The 18,989-nt window shown below is 38.2% G+C and overlaps 1 pseudogene; it reads left to right on the plus strand.

Annotated features, from left to right (window-relative positions):
* Window positions 1-7,709: 7,709 nt before the first annotated feature.
* On the plus strand, window positions 7,710-17,637 carry LOC122143972 (annotated as a pseudogene).
* Window positions 17,638-18,989: the final 1,352 nt, after the last annotated feature.

Consider the following 18,989-nt stretch of genomic DNA (forward strand, 5'->3'; position numbering starts at 1 on the left):
TAGGTTGCCAGGCTGAGGTCACAAATGGGTTTAAAATTGTATGATGAATCTATTGTGTGAGTAGGATACGTTTCATACAAGATCTGGCAACTGGACAACCTTGGAATAATGTATTGATGTGATTATTCATATTACGAGGTAGGGCCAAAAAAATTACGGGGTTTCCCGGGAGAAATAACAAAACGGGAGGGGGGCGGGAGATGGGTGTGAAATACGGGAGACTCCTGGGAAAAATGGGAGTGTTGACAGCTCCAAATGGGCGGGTCAGCTCCAAATGGGTGGGACTTCAGCTCCAAGTGGGTTGTACAAACCTTCAGAGGCTTTTGATTGGTTTATTGAATGTCACAGCGGTAATGCACGATAATATAATAAATAAATATAATAAATAATATAATAAATAAAAAGAAAACAGATAGAATAGAAAAAGAATAGAGCAAGCTAGTGTTAGAGGTCTTTTTTATAATTGTATAATAAATGAAAAGAAAATAGAATACAAAAAGATTAGAAAGGTAGTTAGATTTTTTTTTTTTTTAAATAGAATTAGAATAGTGAGTGCAAAAGTTAGAGGGTCAAATAAAGATGGAAGAGATGTGTTTTAAGCTGATTCTTGAAGATGGCTAAGGACTCAGCTGCTCGGATTGAGTTGGGCAGGTCATTCCACCAGGAGGGAACATTTAATTTAAAAGTCTGTAAAAGTGACTTTGTGCTTCTTTGGGATGGCACAATCAAGCGAAGTTCACTTGCAGAACGCAAGCTTCTAGAGGGCACATAAGTCTGAAGTAATGAATTTAGGTAAAGGGGTGCAGAGCCAGTGGTGGTTTTGTATGCAAACATCAATGCCTTGAATTTGGTAGCCAGTGCAAATTGATAAACAGAGTTGTGACGTGTATTCTTTTCGGCTCATTAAAAATTTATCTTGCTGCCGCTTTCTAGATTAATTGTAAAGGTTTGATAGCTGGCTGGAAGACCTGCCAAGAGAATGTTGCAATAGTCTAGCTTGGACAGAACAAGAGCTTGAACCAGGAGTTGTGCAGCATGTTCATCAATCATAACTCCAAGGTTTCTGCCTGTTTTTTGAAGGAGTTTATGGTTGATGTGCCTAACTTGATGGTGAAATTGTGATGAAACGATGGGTTTGCTGGAACCACAAGCAGTTCTGTCTTGGCAAGGTTGAGTTTGAGGTGATGGTCCTTCATCCAGCAAGAAATGTCTGTTAGACAAGCTGAGATGCGAGCAGCTACCGATGGATCATCAGGATAGAATGAGAGGTAGAGTTGAGTGTCATCAGCATAGCAATGGTATGAAAAGCCATCTTTCTGAATGACAGAACCTAACGATGCCATGTAGACAGAGAAGAGAAGTGGTCCAAGAACTGAGCCCTGAGGCACCCCAGTAGTTAGATGTTGCGACTTGGACACCTCACCTATCCAAGATACTTTGAAGGACCTATCTGATAGGTAAGACTCAAACCACTGGAGTGCGGTTCCTGAGATGCCCTTTGTCAGTAGGGTTGACAGGAGGATCTGGTGATTAACCGTGTCAAAAGCAGCAGATAGATCAAGCAAGATAAGTATTGAAGATTTGGATTCCGCTCTTGCCAGTCTTAGGGCTTCAACAACTGAGAGCAAGGCAGTCTCATTGAATGTCCACTTCTGAAGCCAAGATTGGTTCTGCTGTCAAGTAGAGGTTTGTTCTGTGCCAAATGAAAGGAAGAAGAAAGGTAGAGCGCGCTCGGCACGGGGGGCGTGTCGCATTAGAAGATTATGAAGGGAGACGTGATGAACCACACGGACATGCGTTGTTTTTCATATGGATTACTTCGTCACAGAATATTTGTTTTCGGCAGCACTTGTTTAGTTTAAAAGTAGATATGTCAGGCTTTCTATAGATATCTCTCTCAGGTCTCTGTGTTGAGTATTCACCGAGTTACGGTTCATTTTTAATGAAGCGGTTGTAAATGAAGATCAGCGCAGACAAGGCTACAGACAGCACTCCTTGTTTGTTATCTTTATTTTATAAGTGCACAAAGTGTTTTGTTGTTATTATGTCTGTATACAAAAAAAGTAGACCATTTACAGATTCGATTGATGTATTGCTGTCTGTATTTATCTGTACGATCAAAACTGAAAGTGTAATTTAAGTTCTTTTCGGGGTTATTGGCGAAAATACCCCAAAACGCGTATACCGTTAATCTGACAAAACTTCTCCAGGCCCCAAAAATACCCTTACTGTCTAAATGATGAGGGAAAACACCAGTGTGGAGGGATATGTTAATGATGTGAGTGAGTGCAGGTACATCTGCAGGAGAAATGGCTTGAAGGAGATGAGATGGAATAGGATCAAGCGGACAAGTAGTAGGTGATTGAAAGGAGCGATTGGGAGACTTCGTGCCCTCAGAGAGTGAAGAGAAGGAGGTGAATGAGTGTATGTTTGCTGGTGAGATTGTGCTTGATGGATTGTGGTGTGTGTGCAATTGTGCAACTGTTTTTTTTGTTTTTTTAATTTTATTAATGAAAAACGTGGCAATGTCGTCAGCTATTAGAGATGAAGTCGGAGGGGGAGGAGGAGGACAAAGGAGTGAGGAAAATGTTTTAAAAAGCATGCAAGAGTTAGACGAATTGTTAATTTTGTTATGGTAGTGTCACAGGGTAAGCCTGCGACTATGCATGGACTACACACACACATACACATGCACGTTACGCACATACACCGGCGTCATGTATTACAGTCTGTTAGCCGACCAAGATTCATGTATGCATGGACCTGTGTAACATTTGATGTCACTGTGTGTTGTAAACTTGCTGTATGATGTCCTGATGTAGTTCTTACCTGAGTTATGAGAACTAATAACCATAAACACAAGTGCATATGATGATGGCATAATAGAATTGTCTTTTCTCATATACAGAAATAAATCACCACTACAAGTATTTGATTCACATAATTTATTGAATACAGTATAAGAGTGTGGCATTACACATATTTGTACTGCCCCTTTGTTCATTTGACTCCTCCTTCCAACCCTTAAAACATCTTAGGATTGGAGGACAGTCGTACTAATTACGAGGAGTGTGTATATAGGGCGCATGTTCAAAGACTAAAAAAGGGAGTTTTCTTACTGACCAATTGCTCCGTGGAGGCAGTCTTTGACGGTGTGAATGCTGGATCTCGGAGGGTGTTTCTGGAAGCTCGCGAAGAGGGGTTGGTGCTACGCTACCTGGTGGGTCTGTTGCTAACAGGCAATTCGCATGGCTGGCGAATTCTCACAGTTTTTTTTAAAACAATCTGGAATTTTGCACCTCCCGAAAGCTCTTTGATTTGGAGCTGGAGCCGGAGAAGGAGCCCCCGGAACACAAAATGGGCTGCCGCCGCCGAGGGTTCCGAGGTCACTCACTCCCGTGCGCTGTTTATTTTGGTCAGTTGCTCTCACTAACCACAGAACCACACACACCCCCATACACACACCTATTTCATTTTCAAATCGTTAAAAAGTGTTTTTTTCTTTCTGTTTCTTGTTTGTTCGATTTAGTTTCTATTTGTTTATTGAAAAGTGCGTTTGCCTTAATTATTTGAAAAGTGTCCATGACTTAATGATGTCATCAAATAAAGTAAACTAAATTGCAAATATAATTTTTCTGTTATCTTTCTTTGTATACGGATGGTTTTGTCAGTCTGGGGTGCTATCCGGAAATGAACTAAATTAAAGTGTGACAGGCAGAAGAGTATATACCTGTCTGGCGCCCCGAACAATAACTGTAGATTTTCTTTTTGTGTTTTTTTTTCTTTCTTCGAGGCTTTCGGCCTGAGAATCAGGTCAATGGAGGGCTGCTGACGGCACAGTTTACGTGTGGCCTAGCGGTGTTACGACATTGCGTCGCCACCTGGGGGAACCCGAGTTCGGTTCCCACTAAAAAATAGTTTTTGTTTGTTTATTTTCATGGTATTTTAATTGGTGGGGGACAAATCAAACCACCGTTACAAGAGAATGGCAGATTAGCTTACCACAGTTCATTTGTCCATTTCTTTCCAAGAGTCATTTGCCAAACCTGTTCAGTTAGACATCCGGTCTATTTATAGGTTCTTTGTGGTCTGCCATCTTGTTCATGGGGGTGATGGTCACCGGAGAGTCCATTCTCATAGCTGTAAGAGAGAAAGGTTCTCAAGTTTATTTGGTTCCTTTGAATAATGTATTGTGATGTATACTTGCATCTGAGTTCTTGCATGATATTTTATTGCTATTTTATTAGGTTTTGTTATTGGTTTGGGATTTTCATTTTTAATTAGGTATTCTTGTGATGTGTGTGAAACGTGTGAACTTCATATGGTCTATTGCCAGAGTAGGAGGAGTCGGGCCTATAAAATGGCTCCAGAGCATTAGTAGGATAGTTCTACCAGTTGGTGGCGGTAATACACCATTTTGTTGCTTGTCAACTGCCAATAAAACCTTAAGAAGAAGAAGAAGAAGAAGAAGGATAGTTCAGAGATAGGAGGCGAGGAGAGGTCTGGGCTGACCCTGGACAATCTGAATCTGAATCTGAATCTGAGTTTGTGACTGGAGACTCTGAGGGACTGTGAGAGAGTCTCTGGGAAAGTGCTGCATATGTAGTGCAGTTGCACATACAGGTCATGGTATGTTTAGTGATATAGATTAAAGGACTTTGACCTTATGTTGGTGACATTTTATATTCTGTTTGTATCTAAGGTTTTTTTTTTGTGTTGGTTTTCTTCTCATAATACTGATGAGGACCTGTCACACGGGTGCACCGTAATAAAAGCAAAGTTAACCATGACCAACTGTTTCCTCTGTCAATTGGAGCCTCCAACCACTCAAGGCGTTCATAACAGGTAGTATGTCCTTTTAGCATTGGAGACATTAGCAGAAAAGGAAGAGAGGAGTGACTTGATATCACATTAGGTCAGTAGTATTTTTGGATTCTGCGCCACACCCTTTCAGCAGCTCTAAGCCTTAGAACGATGTTCGCGTAGAAACATCAGCATAACCAAGGGGCTGAAGGGGTGGTACTGGGCTGGGCCTGAAAGACAAGGGGCAACAGTGTCTAACAAGATGTAAGAGTGGAGCAGAAAGTATCAGTAACACTGTTAGCATTAAAAGATACTAAAGTTTTAGGGGAAGGAAGCGAAGATTGAACACCATTGTATATATAGGCTGGGGGAGGGTGAGAGTGGAGCGTAGGTTACGTCGAAAGATGACATGTGAAGGTAAGTAATGTGTCAGGAACCATGTGAGGTTAAGAGTGAGAGGAAGTGATCTGAGGTGTGGCAGTGGAGGTAACCAGTACATGATCAGTGGAGCAGTGTCCGTGGAAAATAAGGTCCAGTTGGTTGCCTGATTTGTGAGTAGAAGTAGTTTTGACACTCGGTTGAGATCAAAATGATACTGGAAGCAAGCAGAGTGTGGACAGTCAGCAGATAGAGTTTTATCTAGGTGGATGTGAAATCTCCATATGCATACTAGGGGAGTACCATCTCAGGAAAGGTTGAGAGCACACATCAATTCATCCAAAAAGTTTATCTAGTGGGTCCTGGGGGTCAATAGACCAACTACAAAATGTATTTTATAAGAGGTAGGTACACAGTAACGGAATGAGATTCAAAGGACTGTTTGATACCCAAAGATGGTAAAGGATTAAATGTCCAATCATTAGAGATGAGCAGACCATACCTCCACCTCTCCAGTCAAATGTGTGGTTTTTTTTTTTTTTAGGGGGGGAGTGGGAAAATTGAGAAATTTTGGAGAGTGCTGCAGGTGTAGCAGTGTTCCTCTGGTTTGATCCAGGGTCTCGTCAGGTCCCATGAGATTAAGCTTTGAATGACTAATAATAAGAAGTTAATGATAACGCTATTGTTTACAGGAGACTGGCAATTCCAGGACCAACGAAAAAAAAAAAAGAAAGGAAAAAAGTATGTATTAGCAGACATAGGCAAGTGTGCAGGTTGTTAGGATTGCGCTGCCTACATTGTGGGTTGCGGTGGGAGGCGAGACGGGTAAGTGATCGTAGGTAGAGAATCTGAGAAACACATAGTAATAATTTGGTTATAAAAACTGAAATAGAAGTGTGAAACAAGTAGAAGTAAAAAAGATTAATCAAAACAATACTTATATCCCTTGCCGGTGTCCCTGCCCGGTGGAGCGCACGGGTAGAGTCGATGGTCCTTATACACTTTTCGGTCTTCCCACGAGGAGGGCTGCCCGCGGTATAACTAACCTTTTTTGTATACCCGTCAGACAAAACGGAAATTGAATTCAGCTGACACACACTTTACTGTTTATCACAACAAAGGTGAATCTAAGCAAGCGCACGACACTGACAAGCGCTTATGGAGAGCGATAGGAGTACGAGACCAAACGAACGCACGTCTCATACACAGTAAACAAACAAGCGTTTCCCTAGCAACGACAACTGCGCTAAACACTAATGAGACAAGAAATAAATACACTTACGATCTGCTTTTAACTTCCGCTGATTTAACTGTATGTAAAATGTATGTAAAGCATATATTAAATGTATTTTAAATGTATGTAAAACATACATTTTAGTCTAGAACTAGCGTAAGCCTTCTCTGAAAACTGGAGGTAAATGTCAAACACACGTTATTGTGTTTTTTAGGTTCACGTTTCAGTGAAAAATGTGCTTGACACTCTTGAGGCATACCAGTGCCTCAAGTGCACAAAGTTTCACTGCCCACTTTGTCCAAAGGACAAAATAAAATTTGAGGAGTGCTTCCAAGCAACAGGCCATCTTCAGTCCCATTTATCCTGGGTGGTTGTACATGGCCGTAAGTAGACCAAATTATTTTTATTTGTTACAATAATTATGTATCGGTGTTCATTAATAGCCAGTAAATATTGACAAAAGGTAATATTTGTTCACATTTTTTAATAATACTTTTTTTAGGCTTCAAAATATATAAATGGCACCTCTTGTGTCACAAAGCTGCACATTATCATTGTTGTTACTGTGGCAAACCAATATTACGTCGGACAGACTTGCAAAAACACCTCCTTAGACACCACAAATATAAGTGCAGAAAGACAGTCAATTAGGACAATCGCACGACATGAACAACAACCGTCTACTGTGGCCAGTGCAACACGGTTCCATAAATCCTGCATGGCTGAAAAACAGCAGCACATCAGCAGACCATTGACCGTGGCCAATGAACTGGGGGACCAGCCATCCACTGTGGCCCATGTACCAACTGACCAGCCATCCACCATGAACCAAAAACATTGGGTTCTACCATCTGTGGAGCAGGAGCTGAGACATCTTAAAACAAGTCAAAAATTAGTTTCATGTTCTAAATGTAATGTGACTCTATACTTGAAAAATTTGCAATGACACATAAAAAGAAAGCATGCAACTGAAAAAATGGACATATGTGCTGACTGTCATCTTGCGAGTCAGTGTATAGATGCAGTGAATGGTATTTTTGAAGTTGCCAAAAATTTTCGTGGGCCACCTGTCCCTGTCCATGTAAAGCAAAAACTGAGAGGTCCAACTGAATGTGAGGTGGATGACTGCTCATTGTTTTATGACGTAGCAGGTAGGAGTGGGCATCAAGCATTTAGATGTTCTCACCTAAGGTCGCTTGACTATTGTTCAACACCCTCAAACACTTGTCATCTTGAGGAAGACACATTGACTGAGCTTGTAAAGCAGAGAATGTTTACAGAAAACAAGAAAGAAATGTGTCTTGCCCGACTAAAGGAGGCAGCAGACCAAAGTGCCCCTCTTGCTGTGGGTGCTGAAATTGGACCACCCAAAAAGCATTATGTGTCTGTCTTGGAGAACAAATCTTCATACTACAGTCGATTGGGAATGGTGATGGTTATGTATGATGCCCAGAGAAACAGCTGGCATTGTCCCTGTGTTAATGCATGGATGTCATGTCCACATAAGTGTGTCGCGAAGTGGTTTCTCTTCAAACGAATAGACTGCTTTTTAAATCTGTTAAGTAAACTGGACCAGATGAAGATAACTTGGATGAACATCAATTAGGCAGCAAGGAAAAGCCATTTGGACTTGGGAAAGAACTTTTGCAAAGAATTTTAAAGTATGTCTTGGATAAGAAGCAGTATCCATCAAACCTTCCTGAAAATCTTTGCAAACCAGTGTTTGATCCTCCCCCACCAAAACAAATGGTGCCATCAGAAGCTAAGCTAAGATTGTGACACTGACATGTGTCTATGAAGGTAAGTATTGTAAAATATATCTTTCTAACTAAATATTACAGCATGTTGGTATATTCCCATCTATTATAACACTTGTTTATATTTGCCAATAGACTCATAATGCAGCAGGCAGAGTTTTCAAAGCAATGGAACTTGCATCTGGTTTGAAGCTACCTCCACACAACCATCTGTTTCATGGCTACCTACATTGGTTTAGATAGAGCCCGACCGATATAGACGGCGGCCCGGGCCGATATTATCGCCGATATGTAGCTAATTGCATTGTAAATCGGCGCCATCGGCGTTGTTTATAACGGCCGATGAAACATAAGAAAAAACAGAGTCCTCATGGTTCACTCATTTTATGACGTGTTGCATAGTTTGCCCACCGAGGGGAAGCTCCGTGCAAGCTCCCCAGTTGACAACAGCGCCAGAAATCCACTACAGAAAGAAAGCCTATTCAGCGCGAGCCAACGAGATTGTACTCTTTTGACGGTGATTCCTGTATGTTCGTCATGTGCAATGATTGTAGCTTTTAGTTCATGACACTGTATATAAAAACCATGTGTGGTAGTTCTAGCTAACGGTCCTACATTATCCCTTCCAATATTCTGTAACATCACTACAGCCGCTAATGCATTGGCTATATTGAGATTAGCCACAAAGCTAATACCATGGTTATTCAGTGAGAAGCCAAAGCGCGAAACGTTAATAAGAGGTCAAAACTAATCGTTAGCGTTTAACCCTATTCTAAATATATCTGCGAGTGTTTCCCACATATGATGATCCGGGTACGGTGGCGATCGATGGGCAGGGGAGGGGGCGACGGTAAGGTGGTAGTCCAATGAACGAGTTAAGAGGGGGTAGAAGTGGGTAACAGCTAGAACTGCCGCTGTCGGAGGCAGAGAAACAACAACATAAAACGTTACGTTATTCTAACGCAAACATAGCTTCCTTGTTAGCAGGCCCTTTAAATGCTTGCTATTAACTTGTTTGAATGGTGGTTCTTCTCAAAATTGACAGGGGTGTGTTCATGAGACACGTGCGATCAACGTTAACCATTCAACCTTCGAATTGATTCCGTAGATCCTTCCGCATGGTAACAGTAGGCTAACTTTACATTCGCCAGCGCATGACGATGTTTTGATTCAGGACTGCACAAAGAGAAGAGGAGAGAGATTATACGGGTCCGTTGTGAATGTGTCTGTGAAGAGCAAATATAGTGTAGTTTACAGTAACTACAGATAGTGGTGCGTCAGAAACTGAATTAAACCAGAAGAGGGACATGTACATAAATGTGTGAGCTGAACAGCAGCGCTTTTTTTTTTCTTCTTTTTTTACAGATGGTTTCAAAGCCAGCTTTACACGACTCTAACAGGGAATATGTTGTAATAAATATAGCTTAATATAAGTAGGTAATAGGTAATACAATATTGCTTTGACAAATAAAAAAAAAAATATATATCATATATATATATATATTTCCTCTATATTTTCTCATTTTTGCCTATGTAGGAGATCCCTGTTTTATTATTATTTATAATTCTAATGAATACATGAGTAATGATACATGGTGAATATTATTAATACACATGCTTATTCCTTTATCTGTCTCTCTTTCTGCTCCTACAGTATGGCTGAAAAGGTGAACGGCTGTAGCAGCAAAGTGTGGGACTACTGTCTGCCAAAGATGCCTCTAATGCAGGGGTGTCTCTTTTGATCATTAAAAAATATATACCTTTTGATGTGCAATTTGTTTAGTCATTGAGACTGTAATCTAAGACTATTTTTTAGAACATAATCCCTCTGGGGGAAAATGGTTTTTAGACATGCCCGCCCATAGACATCAGACACAGGCAGATATTTTACTATTGAATGTTGTGTAAGTGTAGTGTAGTTTATAGTGAAATGGGCGGTCTAATATCCAGTTTATGTTTCAAAATCAATAATATCGGCTTATAAATCGGCCATCTTTTCAAGAGTAATAGCCGCATCGGCATCGGCCCCCCAAAAATACCTATCGGTCGGGCTCTACATTTTGAAGCATTGGTGCAACATGACTACAAATATTCATGCATCAATTGTGGCTCTCATCCTCCTGTGGTTATTATGGATCTTCATAAAAAGGGAGTGTTTAGCATGCCAGGTAAGACAACGTATAAAAGCTATTCTGAAAATATTTATTTTTATGGTGACGGAAAAAAAATATTTGTTACCTTTTACAGTGAGTGAGATACCAGATCCAGCTGAGTATACTGGGAAAGTTAATGTGAAAGACTTCTGGGAGTCTGTGTCCTTAAATATAATTTCTCTCGGGTTTGTAAATGGTAAGACATGGATTTCCTTTACCATTGAACTAAGAATCAGAACATTTTCAATCAATATCTAGGGTATGTTGTAGTCCAGTTAAAAATGTGAAAATGTTTAAAGTGTTAGTTCACCCAAAAATGAAGTTTCTGTCATTAAGTACTCACCCTTGTGTCACTGAGGCTTTGTTTATGGGGTTACTTACCAGTGTAACAATGTCTTTTTATTGTTCTTTAAGTGCCACCTGCTTCAATTGTTCTGCCATGTTGCTCCTGCGTGTTGGGCTTGTTTGATGCAGCATACATGCAGTGTTGTACATTTTAACTGGTTAATGGAAAAGTATTCTTAAAATGCATACAAATCAAAAAATCTGAATACTTCTTAATAAATAATTGTTCACAATATTTTTTTAAGTGACTACAATAACAGTACCGTGCATATTCATTACCGTGATATATCGTATTACTGTATATCGGTACATGTCTATAACCTGTAATAAATCTGTTGTCATTACTTTAATGTTTTCTCATGTAGTTGGAGAAGAGAATCCATTTGTTGTTAAGTCAACATTTGGTTTTTGGGCACCATGGATTGGACCAGAAACTCGAAAATCTGATTTGGTTCTAAACACAGAGTGGGAAAAGGTACATCGCCCAGCAAAACCAAAAGAGCAGGCAGATACGGATATAACCGAAGAAAGACTTCTTGAGGAAGTCATGAAAATGAAGGTTAGGATTACTTATTACATTTTGTCTGTGTGACTTTATGTATCCTAATTTTACAGTTAGGAAAATTTTATGAACTGTATAGGTTGATTACGTCAAGAACCTGTGCAAAGCTTGTGGGGTTAATCCATGTGGTTCAAAAACAGACCTTATTCTCAGGCTTCATAATGAAATCAGGAGCAGGAGTAGCTATGATAAATTTTTTCAAAAAGTCTGGGGTGCATGAGGTACGGAACCGTACTCTGATTATGTCAATCAATTGAAGCTTCAAATAATTTACTTGTGTGTTGTTGTTGTTGTTGTTGTTGTTGTTGTTTTAGGAGGCTGGTCTACAGTTATGTGTCCATGTGGAGTGGTATACACCCTGAAATTTAACATGAGAGCGGAAAGTCCAAGGGACTAAATTGATATTTTACAGTCATGGCAACATTTACCAAATGTAACCATTTATGATTTTGCAAGAGGTCTGGCAACACATGGAAATCTGAGGGACCCATTAAAGTTGCCATTTTCTCCAAACAAGGGAAGACTTCTTAGCCCTACTGTTGAAAACATTTTTAGCCAAAGAAGGCAAGGTCAATGTTAATCTTCCCTGGTTAACAGAGCCACAAAATCCTCCAGATATCAATGGACATCCTATAACAGGGAGTTCAGAGCAATATGTGCTCTATGACAAACTGCACGAAACAAATGCCAAAAATCCCAAAGACTCTTTAAGAAGAACTGCTTTGGTGCCAGAACTGGGTGGAAAGGTTAATACACAAGTGGCAGAACAATTTTTTGCCCAAATGGAGAAGAACAATTACTTTCTAAACATGATGTTTCCCAGCTCTCAGATCTTTCTTATTCGAAATATAGTTCACCATCACAACATTCTGCTTAACCAATCAAGGCTAGAGAAAATACAGAAGTCAATGGGGGCCAGACAATTCTCCATGAGAACAAGATAGGCAGAGCACAGCTTAAAAAAAAAAAATTTTGTGCTAGAGCAAGTGTACTATTTTCTTTTCTTTCTTTTTTTCTTTCAGGTCATTTTTTAAGATAGAACCTTAACATTGTCACAGTTTGAAACTTGTTGATGAGGTTGTTACTAAACAACAGAATGTGAGTGCTACCTTTAGGTGCTGGCAGCATCCATTAAGAGCTGAACTACAGGAAAAGGTATTAATCACGTCAGCTTTATTTGTATAGTACTATTCACAATATTGTACACAGTTTCAAATCCGATTTTCAGAAAATTATTCTGTCTGTAATATCTTAAAGTTTTTTAGGGCCTAGCGATATGGTATAGATTATTAAATAATTGTGCTTAAAGGGGTCATATGATGTTGCTAAAAAGAACATTATTTGGTGTATTTGGTGTAATGCAATTTTTATGTGGTATAAGGTTAAAAAAAAACACATTATTTTCCACAATGTACATTATTGTTGTTCCTCTATGCCCCGCCTTCGTTGATTTGTACAAAGCTCATCAAGCACTACTCTTCACTGCCCAAAACTCGCGTTTGAGTCATCATTTGCAAATGCTTTACATATGAAAAAATTCTTTGTGTGAACATTTGGGTGGCGTTTTGCAAATCTTCCCACATAGTGACGTGGAGATGTGAGGGCGTGTTAGAACGAGCCGTTTTAGGGGAGTATGGACAGGTCTTAATTTTATAAAGAATAACTCTATGGATTTGAGATTTTAGTCTTTGCAACATTACAGATCTTCTTTATGCACCAAGAGCTTGTAACACTCCAAAGAGAAAGGAAAATTTTTAATTGATCATATGACCCCTTTAATAAAATGCATGTTGTAGTCATGTTTTTCTTTTTCTTTTCAGGTTTCACATGTGCTGGATGCAGCCAAGGATCATAAAGAGCACATTGTACGTGTTTATGGTGAAACACTAACCCGTGAGGACTTTTTGACATTAGGACTACAGAACGACATTGAGGCCAGGGTAAGACAATGGAGTAATATGCATTCTCATATCAGTTGTGTAATTTGATTGGTAATGGATTTTATGTTTGTGTGTCCTGCAGATTCTGAATTCCTGTCTTAGGGTTATTGCACAAATTGGATCTATGAGGGTAACTGCAGTGTCCACTACCATGCCCTACATATTAACAGTATGAGGTGTAGAATTTCATTTGTTAAACAAAAACATTCTGTGTAAGCTTTGTGTTACAGAACGTTCAAGTCTGGGTGACCAGAAGTTACGTTTCAGTGACCTGGTTACCACCTCTTTCTACAAACCCAATGGATCACTTTCCTGTAAGCTTTTTCTATGCATTAAGATGTATACTTTGCGTCTGATGATTTTTGACTAAAGTGTGTGGGTGGGTGTGTGGATAAATTGTTCATACTTTAAAGGTGGACATTTCCAACTTTGATGTTATTTTACTTCCATCTTGTAAAGAAGGCCATTGGATGATTGCTGTAAGTTAAAGTAACCATATTTAAAGCCATGTTTTTGTCAACAGTTTTTTTGCACCGTTTCAATCATATGATTTTGCTTTATTGTAAAGTTAACGTTTAAGCAATAATTTGTATGGTAAAAGTATTTTGGGACATTTTTCAGATTATGAAGCCAAAGCAAAGACAGCTGTTCTCCACTCTATCTGTGGTTCTGGTTTAAGTGATGCCAGATACATGCATTTGTACAGGTCTTTCAACAGTTCACATGTTCAGCAGCAGTGTGCTAGTTCTGGTTAAAACCTTACTGCTGTTTTGTTGTCTTACTCCTTAAGGAGTAAATCAATGATACTATGTTACTTTACTTTTTTGAAAGTGAACATGAAGGTGAACTGAATTTAAACTCATTTTACTTTGGGATGCGAGTTAAAAACTAAAAATAAGTTTTTAATGCACTGATCAATTGAAAAAGTACAACAAGAAAAGTAAAACTGGGGCAATTCGGATTTTATGTTGACATCAAAATGTATGGTAGTTCTGTTCTATGCCATACATTTTTTTTTCTTTGTTCTGTTTATTCATGTTTAAACCAAACTGTTTATTTCATTAGCGTGCTTGCAAGCCAGCACTTTTGAGAAATTTCTATTAGTTCTCTTTTGCCATTAATTCAGCCTGCCAGTCATATACACTGCCTTGCAAGCACTGCTGTTTCCTTAAAGAAAGATATTTCTTGCTCGTCTTTGTTCTGTGTTCATATACGTTTTTTCCCCCCTGTAATTGATAGAGCGCTTGCCCCAAAAATTGCACCAGGAATATGGTCAGAGACTGTCCTAAATGACATTACGGTGAGATTTTTCTGTAGACATCCCACATAAACCGTGAGCACAACTGCTTTTAAAATGTTAAAAGTTCATTATTGCTGTGGAAAAACACACAACTAATAACAGCATGCAAATTATATGTGGTGTGTTTGATGTCATCCCTAGGACAATGCAAGACAAAAGATGTCAAATAACTGTGGCATATTTGTCTTAATGGCAAGTATATTTAAATAACTAACAGGGAAGTGTGATCAATTGCAATTTCTTACCTATTTTATTTTTGTTTCTTTGAATATTTTAGTATGCACTGTATGTGGTTCTGGGTCTAAGTTCGACTTCACTGAAGTATGTTTTTTTTTTTAAGATGTTTGTAGCTGTATACATTTTCAATTAAATATTATACTAATTTATGCATTTTTATTTACACAGCTGAACATGAGAAACATAAGAAAATGGTGGTGTGCCATACTGCTTGACAATTTCTCTTTAGAGTAAGTGATTTGATAAACCCCATAAGTATGAAAGTGCAGCTTTAAAAAAAAATCTGTAAAGTGAAGACGGTTACTGTTAACTTGTCAACAGTGAATTGTTTTAGGATGTCATTGTACTGAATGTTTAGTGACTAATGACACTTCATTTCAGTAAAAATATAATATGTAGCCTTGGGGTGAAAGCAGCAGCAAAGTGTTCCAACTTGAAACACTTGTATTGTCAACCTCAGGTTCCTTAAATATCTGTTCTACAGTACATTATGGGCTTGTCAAGATTTTGTAATGGTTTTGAAGTCTGATGCTCACCAAGGCTTCATTTATTTGTTCAAAAATGCAGTAAAAACTGTATTTAATATTGTAAATTGTAAAAATATTTCACTAAGTTTTCTGTTTATGTATTTTAATGTAATTTATTTCTGTAATGGCAAAGCTGAATTTTTTACTCAGTCTTCAGTGTAACATGATCCTACAGAAATCATTCTAATATTTTGATTTGATGGTCAAGAAACATTGATCTAAACAGTGGCTGCTTCATACTTACACCCCCCAACCCATTTTTGAACAGTCATTTTGTTTTTAATAATTTTTTTTTTTTTTAACTGTATTTGGTTTTGTTGCATGACAATCAAATTCTGGAAGACTTGGGAGGAAGAGAAAAAGAGCTGATGTAGCTGGTATTATCATCTTTTTCTGTTTTGCAGATATATTTTGTCAAACCCTACAATTAAACATTGATAGATCAGTTTATCATTTATTTTATTCTAATCCAATTCTAGAAGAAGAAATCTCTGTACTACCTGAAACTTCTGTCAAGAGGAAAGCAGAACATGGAAATGAACGTATGTTGTGTACTATGAACTTTGTGTTTTGAATTTTAATTTGTAAATAATGTTGTTCAGCTAATTTTCAGTGCCAAATTACTTAAATTCAGCAGCCCAATCCCCAGTTGTACCTTCTGTTTTTAGCATGGTAAGCATAATCCATTTTTAATACCTATGATGATGATGATGATTTCAAATGTGTTCCATGGAATAGTTTGAATCCACTTTTTTTCCCTTAAGTATGATCTGTTAACAGAAGATGACCCTCCATCAAGGTACTGCAGTAATGTGGTTTACAAGGTTTTTTTTTTTTTTGGTTTTTTTTTTTCTAATGCCTGTGCTAAGTGTTGTTATCAGTTATCAGGAGCATTGTTAAGGAACATATTGCTTGAAGTTATTCTTGAAGAAGGAGATGCTGCCTACATGAAATTGGCATTGGTTTGCACCAGATTCAGAAACCTAGTTGGGGAACAAAGCTTCAAACAACAGGCACACTTTTTGTGGCTACAAAGTAAGTATTGACATTAAAATTGTCATTTGTTTTGTCTTGGGTTTCTCCATGAACAAGGTTTTTACCCCCACCCCTCCCCCCAATCAGGTGTTGCTTGTTGGAAAGATAAAACTACAGAGTACAAACAAGACTTCTGGAGAATGTACTCCATCTCCAGTTGTTTGGAGTGCCATGATGATTACAAAAGCTGCACACCTGGTACGTTTTGTGTAAATTGGTGGTAAATAAACTCTAGCTTTTAGTCTACTTGTGGCTTTTAAAAGGAATATATCATTCCAATATAAAATTTCATTTACTTGGCATCATGCCATCTCTTGGGGCTTAAACGTTCTGGTCACAATTCACTTGCATTGCATGAACCTACAGAGCTGAGAAATTGTTCTTGAATATATATGTATGTATGTATGTATGGTGTGTGTGTGTGTTTAACATGAGAGATAAAGTCATATACATCTAGGATGGCATGTGGGAAGTAAATAAAGAGACCGTTTTAATTTTGGGGTCAGGTATTACTTTAACGGCAGAAGTACAGGTACACTTAATGTGCTTGTGTATCTACCAGGTTATGCTGGGAAGGGCAGACGAGGTGAGCTACGTGGCATCTACTCAGAAGCCTTCCATCCAGGATTTTGCAGTCTCTTGTGTATGCAAGCCAAATGTGCAAATGAGTAGTTTAAATATACATAGAGAATGCATTGCACCATCCATTGGAATGGAGAAAGGAGTATCTTGAGTTGGACCGTGGTACCATTATTCTTTTCCTCTTCAGTCTTGGATTGTTTTTGGACCGTGGTACCATTAATCTTTAGGTTGTATTACCATTTTGATTTATTTTCTGATTAAATGTTTATTTTGTTAAAGTTACTTTCAATGTGTGGCCTCCCCTTTGAAATGTTGTTTCACCTCGAGCCAGGTGGGTTATAACAATCTTAAACAAAAAATAATTCACTCTCAGATTTCAAACTTGTGTACCATGTAAGGAAGAATGTTTATTCTGCCATTCACTTTCATTAAAAGACAATTCATAGAGGAAAAAACATACATTAAAGGTGGGTGGTGATAACATTTAAATTTTTGCATTAAAGCAAACAGTTTTATTGCTCTATGTGTAATTACAACAATCATTTTTTAATAATGTACATATATATCATCAAACTATTTTTATACCTTTATTTAATCCTAAAAAAGATCCCACTGCAAAACAACTTAATAAAAAGTACTAACAATTACCACATCTGTTTGTGCCACATACTTAATTTTTTTGCGAGACTTGGCTACTCCTTTCCATCTGTGCATCTGGGTCCAGTCTGTCTTTCAAAAGGTTAATACAGCACCTCCACCGAATTTCAGCTTTAAATGCAAATGAGAAGCTTGAGAAGTGAACTGTGGATAATTGTGAAGTGTATTGTGATTCATGGTTGAGTGTCTTGAGATTAGTGGTTTAGGTACCTGGTGAATGTTAAGCTGTGAAGGCACATAAATCCTTGTCGCGTCCTGAAAAGCTTCCCTACAAGGTCATCACTTTTCCCGCTATAGGGTGACAAAGAACACATTAGAACACCATCACAGACATACACAACATAACCTTATATTTTAATCTCAATAAAACATTTGACATTTTTGAGATGGGTTCAATTCTTTTTCAGTTAAAGTCTGCAAACATACATGTTTCATAAAGGATTTCTTTTTTGCAACTATGAATTGTATTTGTATTGGCACTAACCTGCACACATAGTATTTGACTCCAGGAAACCTCTTTGATTCATCATATGAGACCATGTTCTGCTGTTCCCCCTCCATCCATTTCCAACCACTTCCTCCACATGGATCAACCAGCACCTGAAGATTAAATACAGTAATTACTGAAGAAATAGGAGAGGAGTAATCTCCTTGCCTACAGTCTGTTAATTGTCCTGCATGTGTTTGTTATAATTTGTCAATAGAATCGTCTGTGACTAATATTGAGTATCTGTTCTGCTCTGTAGACTTTTCTTGTTAAACCTAATATTCAATTCTGAGACATTTTGGTATTTGTAATTGAATATCAGAAATAAGTGTTAATATTAAGCTAGCACGTTCAGCGCATTCATGTGCTGTGTTTATGAATATAATATTGCTGTTTGTATCATCCTGTTCCGTATATGTTTATTCATATCATTATGCTGCTATACCGTGAATTATTTCTCTTAAGTTTATATAATATTAGAGTACTTATTTTTTTGCTGTGTGATATTCATTGCCAGTATTTGGGGACTTTCAGTTTTTTTAATGTGACCTATTATGTTTACATATATTAAGACAATGCTGTATCGCGTTGTATACTGCCACAGAAAGTTGATACTGTATATTGTTTTTGGTATATTGTATAGGTTCATATGATTTGTTTTGATACAGAAGTCTTAATCTGATTATTTCTTTATTTCTGTTTTATTGAACCACACACACACTCAAATATATCTTCAGTGTTAAATAAACCCCTTTGATTGAAGTTGACCACCTGATCCACACCTGTGTTCTGACAGACACACCAAGAGGAAGACTGGAGAAATCAGAACCATTTTAGATTACAATCCTAGTTCAGCTTCTTAACAGTATTGCACTGAGTACCTCATAGCTATTGGCCTGTTGCTTTCTTCCATCATATTCATAATTACACCGTTGATCCTTTACAAACCCACTGTGCCACCCGCTGTCAGGTCCAATGGCTTTGCATACCAC

The sequence above is a fragment of the Cyprinus carpio genome, unplaced genomic scaffold, assembly GCF_018340385.1.
Source record: "Cyprinus carpio isolate SPL01 unplaced genomic scaffold, ASM1834038v1 S000006548, whole genome shotgun sequence".
Lineage (NCBI taxonomy): Eukaryota > Metazoa > Chordata > Actinopteri > Cypriniformes > Cyprinidae > Cyprinus > Cyprinus carpio.